Consider the following 8,411-nt stretch of genomic DNA (forward strand, 5'->3'; position numbering starts at 1 on the left):
TTCTTGGGTTTGCAAGAAAGAACACTGATATCGTTCCTGATATTTCAGAAGCAGTTTCTATGAAGTTTCCTGTGAAAACTGTAGTAGAAAATTTTAGTTCACAAAGTGCTAACAGAACTTTGCAGGTCCATCAGTCAGCTAGACTGATGATGCAGCTGTGTGCCAGGTATAGAGAATAGGTTGGTAGCTGAAGATACTGACTGTCTAGTGAAAATATTTTTTAATAAGCCACTGAAACTCCTAGAAAGAAGATTCATCAAATGTATTAAGAACACATATTGTAGCTATGGCTTGCAAAATTAGGATGAGATGTGGCTATGTTGGGTTATACTGCTGCTGCTTCTAAAAGAGCCCACTTCTCTCAATGCCTCAGAGGGCAACTTTCCTCAAAGGGAAAAAAGTTACCATAAATTCTACCAATTAGGGAGTTGCAGTGCCTTCCCCTTGAGTGCTGGATAATTTGGCAGGTGAAAACAGTATGGTGCCATCAAGTCAAGGCACATCTGAGTCATCCTGAGCTTTTGTTCACCAGCTCACATAGGAGATTTGTATCACAACACAATTGCCTTAAAGATTGGCTCAATTTTCAATAATCCTGCATTTGCTATTGGGGAAAATAATCTCGGTGAAGGAAAATGTTGTATCTTACAGCTACTGAACTGAAGTAAATAAGGTAAAACAGAACTGGGGAATTTAAGGTTGTGAAGGGAGATTGCTTATTTCCTAAGGACTAAGATTATATGTCATCTCCTCAGTTATAGTTAGTGGGTTCTCTCTCTGTTATCTCAGGTCCTACAAGTTATGACAGCTGAGAAATAATTGTAAAAGCAATTTCCTGGGCTACCTTCTTCTTCTGTAGTTAGGTTGTTGGTAGGTCTGCGGATTCCAGTGTTTTGTCTAATTTCGTTTCTTCTATTCAGGAGCACAGCCCAGTTACAGTGTGTTTGTGGCTGCATACATGCATACTGAAGTTTACATGAGTTTATATTCATTGATTTTTCAAAACTACAATATGCAGTGCAACATGGGCTGCAATTTCTTGTCCAAAACCAGGAAATGCAGATGCTTACTGCATTCTTGCACTGTTTTGTCTCATTTAAATGATTCCAGAGTAGTGATCTACTGCATGATTCCAACAGCATGATTCCAACAATAAGGCTTATTGCACGTTCAATGGGTTGCATACCCTCCCTCAACACATTACTGTTACTTCTTTGAATTTTCCTTAAGGCTATGCAAATCTTATTAACTTTATATAGTGTTCTTTCAGATACCAAAGAATCTACAACTCTCCACCTTAAATTCGAAACATGCTCATTGAAACTAATATGTATGTTATAAAACAGTAAAAGGAAATCTAAAATAAAACTGTCCTCAATCAAAATACTTTACCTTACAAAGTGGTAGATCTTACGCAATTTTCTGCAATTCTTCAATTTCCTCTGCAGTCTAAGATCATCTGTGACTAGATTTTTTCAGCTCCTGTTGGCCTCAACATGAATGCTTTGTAACCTCTGTGTATTTGGCTGAATATTCTGATGGTCTCAGGAACAGACATTTTTTCAGGTTTTCTTTCTCAGATCATTGTGTTTCTTTCAGGCTGAAATTGCTCAGAAATATACCTCTAGTTCAGCTCTGCTTCAGGGTGATCTAAAATGGGAAAAAAATAAAAAGGAAAGGTCATATGTCTTTTTTTTTTTTTTTTTTTTTTAAATCTTTGCAATGACAAATAGAAGCAACCTAAACTCAAAAGTAAGTAATATTTCTCTCTCTCTCTCTTTACTTTGGAAAAACACAATATCAAATATTATTTTTCCTATGTTTTGTTACAAATCTCTTTGGAGAAATGAAGCAAATGCTTTCTCAACCTTTTAAGATGGAGCTGAATGTTGCTAAAATGTTTGTTAAATAATTGAGCTGTATTTCAAAACCAAGTACAAATCAAGGAGAAAGATAGTCTGGTTATGAAGTGCTTCTCTTCCCTTTGCCTAATACTTGTCTTGGCATTTTGAATAAAAATTGCAGAGGATGTTTGTGTAAAGAGGATGTGAGGCTACTCACATTCCATAGGGATACAACACATGTAATTGCATTTTAAATTTAATTACATCTTCACTGTAATTTATCCTGATAAATTGCCCTTGCTATCGTGATTAAACCATGTGACCATCCAAATCATTATGTCTTTTTGATAAAAGGCTGAAAGACAATATTCTTGAAACCTGTTATTGGCATTGAGGAGATTACAGTGATAGGTAATACTGTGAAAATATTTTAAAATGTGCAACTAGCCTGTGGAACCCCCCAAAAATCTAGATATTAAAGTGTGATGGAAAAACAAAGAACAATCTTTGCATGTCTTGGCTTGACAATTAGACATTTAGACAAAATGTATGAGAGCTACTCAAAGACACTAGTTGTAGAAAAGGAAATATTAGAGGAGTACCTTATATGTGTATTCATGCATCTTTTTGCTAAAGTAAATTATTTTTAAATTATTTTTTTCTTCTTTGTAAGCATTTTGTGTCTTTTTTTGGTACTGTTGTGTCGAGTCTATTTGGGTTACTTGAACTCTCTCTTTTACAGCTTCAGGAGCATGGTGCTAACTGAGGCATGATCTATCCTACTATTGGGATGAGAAACACTGTTGACATTTTGCAAAGAGGTCTGTGGACAAGGAGTACTGATGGAAATATATATATATTTCACCTAAAGTTCACAGGCTTTGAAAGTTGATATCTAACAAATACACAACCAAATTAATATTTTTCAAGGGTCTGAAGAGACATTCATTGTGCACAATACTTAAATAAAGATATTCTCAATCCCTGCTTTAGATGGGTTTCAGTAATTAAAGAACATAAGAATTTTATTCGGATTCAACATTCCCTGTTTGTAATTATCCTCTTGAAGTCCCTTTGTAATTATTCTTTTTTTTATGATCCTTTACATTAGCATATTCAATCTAAATTGTTTAATTAGATGATAGTTTACTCAAATTACAAATGCATAAGTTTCTGTATAGCAGTCAGGAAAATAAAGAGCTTTTGAACTTGTGATATGTTAAGAAGAAAAAAAAAAGTACTGCAGTTGTTAACTACAAATGGATTTTTTTTTTTTTTTTTTTTTTTTCTTTTTAAGTCCCTACTCTATTTACTCTGCATAGACAGAAACAAATCCGGTGCTGTTATTTAGATGACTTCTTGGTATAGTGGGATTTAATCTTTAAAACTGACAGCTATGAAGCTGTGCAAAATTTGCATTCTTTAGGTCCACATGAACACATTGGAAAATCTTAGTGTAATATAGAGACATAATGTATGCATACCTACATAAGAGAAAAAAAAGTTCTCTCACACCTGTCCCTCTTTCATTGTATCAGAATTTCAGGATCACCAAAGGCTATGTAATATCAATAAAGATTACTTAATCAACCAACACAAAGATGTCATGACAGGTGGTATCTCCTAAGTTTGTCTAGTTATGGCAAATGTTACTTCATGTCAGTCAAATTCTTACCCCAAGACAGGCCAAAGACTAAGGCTTGACATAGTCATCCTTTTCATAACAATCAAATTAGTCATCCCACATTCTTGGCAGAAACCTTTCGGTATCTTGTTGCTTAGTTATGGATTCTGATTTTTTCTTAGAATCCATTCCAAGTCGTCCAACAATGAGCACAGGAATTCTGATATTTGAAGGATGAAGATAAGATGCTGTTGTTTTTCATGCGGAAACAAACACATTTTGTGGTTACCCAGTGTTGCTGAGTGCTTAGGTCATGACAGATGTGTTGACACTGAAAACTGCTGTTTAATGTTAGCAGTGAAATAAACAATATATAATTTCTGTTGTCATCTCTGAACTTTGTCAGCTGTGGCAATGAGACAGGCCAGTGATAAAGAAATACCATGAAGAGCTGTTTGACAAAAGTCAACATGTTCCTGTAAAAATACTGCATATCTTTCTGGTAGAATAGTAATATGAGACACAGTTCAGCAGGTAATATGCCTGTTTTTACAGTTGTCTGAAAGCATTCCACTGTTTTGGTGCTTTGACCTGGGACAGCAGTTAAGCACCACACAGCCACTAGTTCACTCCCCCTACCCAGGCTAGACAAGGGACAAAAAAAAAAAAAAAAAAAAAAAAAAAAAAGACTTGTGGTTTGAGATTACGTCAGTTGAGTAGCTTTGCTTCACAGTTACTTAAAGCATACAAACAAAGTAAAAAAGGAATTTGTTCACTACTTCCCATCAGCATGCAGATGTTTAGCCAATTCCTGGAAAGCAGTGTCAGCAACAGCCAAAATACTGGTGGGTTATCAATCCCCTTCCAGTCACAAATCCAGCAACACGCAAATGTCTATGAAGAAAATCAACACCATCCCAGTCAGACAGTCAGCTGCTAATATTGTAGAGGCTATAAATTAGTTATTTAGTTTGGATCACAGCACCACAAGGAGAATTTGCAAGTTTTCTCCTATATGATGTTATTAATGAGAAATTCTGGATGCCCACCAACATCCAAAAGGAGAGATGAGCCCTTAGTCAGATGACTTGGAAGAACAGGTGTATATGGCAAGATTTTGGTAGTGGGGAGGCTGCAGGGGTGGCCCCTGTGAGCAGAGCCCAGCAGCTGCCCCATGTCAGATAAAACCCAGCTCCAGACCTCTCCAAGAGTGACAAGCTGCTGCACAAAGCTGAGCCAGTGAACACTGCTGGTCACACCTCTGTGGAAAGGAAAAAAACAAAACAAAACAAAACAAAAACAAACAAAACAAAAAAATCTGCTGCATAACAGCAGCTGGGAGAGAGCACTGAGAAAATGTAGAGAGAAATAATTCTGTGAACACCAAGGTCAGTGAAGGAGGGAGTGGAGGTGCTCCAGGTGCTGGAACAGAAATTTCCCTGTTGGTGAATGAACTCCCCGTCCTTATCTCATCCCTTGAACTGTTTTTGGTCATATATTCTCATATATGGAGAGGATGGTGTGTGAGAGAGTGGTGTAGTGGAGTTCAGTGGCCCATCTGTGTGAAACCAGCACAGTGGAAGACACATAAGAAACACAAATATGAAACACCGTATCCTATGATTGTAGCAAGAAGAGTTCCAGAAGACTGGTGGTAAAGGTGTCCACATGCATCTTCGAAAGAGCAGTGTCATTGCAATGTAGGTTTTGTTAGATCTAAGGAAAAGGGCTGTGACAATAAGTCAAAACCCCCTCATATTAAAAATGATATCAGCTACTGTCTATTACCATATAACCTCTGGGTAGAAACAAGGTCAAGACTGAAATGCTCAGCTGAAGGCATAGTGAGTGAGTAGCTCAAATCCACTTGAATTACAACTACATTGTTTACTTTTGATCTTTTGGTATCCCAGCCTAGCTGCTCTGGGGAAAAAGAGAATGGGGAAAGTCACAGAGTCAAAGTAAGGGTTCCTACAGGCAAAGGGAGAGCAATGGTCTAAAGACACCTCAGAAAAGGTTTAAAACATGATTCTACTATCAGAGAGCAGGAATTTCTGGTTCTACTGCAGTAGGATTACTACTGCTGATCAGCAGCTGCCTCTGTGAACCTTGCTCCGTATGTGAAATCATTTTCTGATGTATGCTGCCTTATCACAAAGAGGGGAGTTTTTGTTGTGTGTGTGCCATACACTGTGGACACATCTTGCTATTGAGTTCTCTTGAGCTCTCTTCTTTCTCTGCTTAGTCAGAGCAACCCAATATACATTAAAATATACAGTAAGGAAATGTGAATGACAGAAATATTTGGCATGTGCTACTGCTGTTGGTAGCAAAGCTGGTATGATTACTCTCAGGAGGCAGGAAGAACATCTTAATAATTTCCATCTGTATTTAAGATATGTTTGTTATACAAAAGGGTACACAGTAGCAAAAGAAACAACATGATAAAATACTGGACTTCTACATAGCAGCTTCTGACTAAGTAGTATGCTCATGTGGGATGTGCATCATGCAGATCTGGGTTACATGCAAATGTCCTTACTCTGTCTAGGGACAAATGCTGCCTAGGATTTTCCTGACATGGAGAGTTTGGATCCCAGTAATAAGTTGAAGGGGATTTAAAATAGTTCTTTCATATATGAGATGAGCTGTTCCTAAGGTACCAAAACAAGAAGCACACATGCCCCATTTGGCAAAAGTGATGCTGGAATTAACTAAATGTTTATAAACCACAGTGAGCATGATTTTTTTAATATGTCTTGAGTTAACCTGTATTCATTGTTTGCTAGACTTTTGAGGTACAGTTAGGTAGGATACCAGAAGTAGGACTAAAGCAAGCCATCTATAAAGAACATGTATCTTTTAAAAATATGTGGTTGGTATTAAACATCCCCTGTTGGGGTGTTTACATTGTAACAAGACAAATGCTAAAAAAAAGCAATGCATAGTAGTAGTAGAGAGTTATTATTTTGTTCAAATGGTCTATGTTAAATGTATGTTGCTGTAATTTATACAACCTGCTCCGATGTAAGAAAAAAATCATGCAGTTTTCATAGAAACTTTATGCACAGTTCATTCTTAACTGTAGGGAATCCCTCTTAGAACCAGTAAATAAGCAGCTCAGGAATTGAATTAGCCCCCAGCTATCATAAGCAAATAACCTACATGGGAAATTGTGTTATCTAACTGGCCAGTTGATGCTTTGCTTTTTCCGGTTTTAAGAAAGAAATTAAATGGTATGGCAGTGTATTACTCTCATTTCCAATCCTCTGGAGCAGATAAACATTATCATGAAACTGGCCAAGGATGAAATTTAAATAAGTAGTGATTGGAGAGGATGACAGGAAGAGTTTCCAACTTACAAAAACTGACAAATTAGTTTAATTAACTGCAAATTTTGGAGTACAAAGATATGGGGGTATTATTTATTTTGATGTGTAATGCATGCTCAATATTTCTGTAAACAGATTAGGGTTAAGGAAATCTGCCACAAAATTATTCAAGAAAGAAGTAAGAAAAAAAGCTGAAGCCATCTACATATTTTTCTCCTTTTAAGCCCCTGTCAATTTACAGTTCCAGTGTGTATTGCAGATTGATTCCATTTTATCTGAGTTCTCTAACAACCCAGAGTCTTTCTCCAGTGCACCTTTAAACAGCCATAGAGCATAATTACCACTGTCATTTAAGCACCCTAAACACTCATCATGGTTATGAGATTATGAATCTCATATCATGATCATACTCTTATAGTGGTAAATTATTATTTTTTGAAAAGTCTGTATTGTGAAAACATAATCTGCCCTGTAAGTACAGTAATGAAGGAACTAAACAGGCAGTATGCAACAGACCAAAATGGAAGTCCAATCTGTTTTTGTGGTTGCTTGGATTGCAGAACCTTTTGGCCTGAGGTTCTTTGGCATCTTTTTATGATTGCAGAAATGCTATGGCGGCAGGTAGACACAGCAATGAATGCAGTAAAGTCACCCTCTTTATTTTCGTACTTTCCATTTTTTTTTTTGCAATCATAATGTTCCTCTTATGACATTTTGTGGTTTGTGGTATGGAAATAAGTTACTGTAGAATTTAAGTATATATACGAATAAAATAATGCCAGGATGGGGTAGTTAAAGAAACATAGGACACGACAAAAAGTTTCCAAATACTATCCTGAAACTATTGCATTTGCATCATTGGAAAATTAATTTGCACTCACAGTACATCTCTTTCTCAATTTGTGTAGTGTGAGTGCTTCATATGGACTGCATATTGTCAGTTAATTGGTCTGCTCACTGTTTCTCTGCAATGAAATTCTTGCTGCAGTTTTGGTTTCTAGTTCCAGTACATTTTGTATCTTCAGAAAAAAAAAAATCCCATTGGCCATACTTAGGCTTGTCAATTGTGAAAAACAAAACAAAACAAAACAAAACAACCCAACCCCTGAGTTCTCAGACTATGGCATAAAACATTAGTGAAGGTTGATTTCAGCACATAATGCTATTGAGGCAAATAATGTGAAAGACAATGATGGTGAAGAGTGGAAAATGATACCTTTTCCCCCCTTCTAAGTACTACTGCCTGCATTTAGAACAAACACTTTAATAAAGAGCATAGAATTTAATGATTACCTTCTTTTTCCCAAACTGAAAAGTTTAGGTCTTACTTGAAAAACAGCAATATCATTAATAGCACCGTGGTGACAGGGGGATATCAGTGGGATTGCAATGTAATGGAGCTCTTGAGTTTAAAATGTATGCACTGGCAGTTTTAACAGTGAGAAGCCAGAGTAATAACTGCTTTTGTTTCACCCTTGACATTGCATGTTACCTCTGCTGTTCTGTGCCTGAAGTCCTTCCCTTCATGAATACTGCATTTTGCACTTCCATTACATTTTAGAGGTGAAGATTCATTCACATTTCAAAGCTTAGTTTAAGATGTCAGATTTT

The 8,411-nt window shown here is 36.6% G+C and overlaps 1 long non-coding RNA gene across 2 annotated transcripts in view; it reads left to right on the forward strand.

Moving 5' to 3' along the window:
• The first annotated feature begins 551 nt into the window (after nucleotides 1–551).
• The window catches only part of LOC118155936, a 21,133-nt gene continuing 13,273 nt past the window's right edge, over nucleotides 552–8,411 (forward strand). The window contains exon 1 of one of the 2 annotated variants that reach the window (XR_004746067.1): nucleotides 552–673. This is a non-coding gene — a long non-coding RNA (uncharacterized LOC118155936). The remainder of the gene's footprint in view (nucleotides 674–8,411) is intronic. The other variant, XR_004746068.1, reaches the window with a different exon arrangement.

Source organism: Oxyura jamaicensis, chromosome Z (assembly GCF_011077185.1).
Source record: "Oxyura jamaicensis isolate SHBP4307 breed ruddy duck chromosome Z, BPBGC_Ojam_1.0, whole genome shotgun sequence".
Taxonomy (NCBI): domain Eukaryota; kingdom Metazoa; phylum Chordata; class Aves; order Anseriformes; family Anatidae; genus Oxyura; species Oxyura jamaicensis.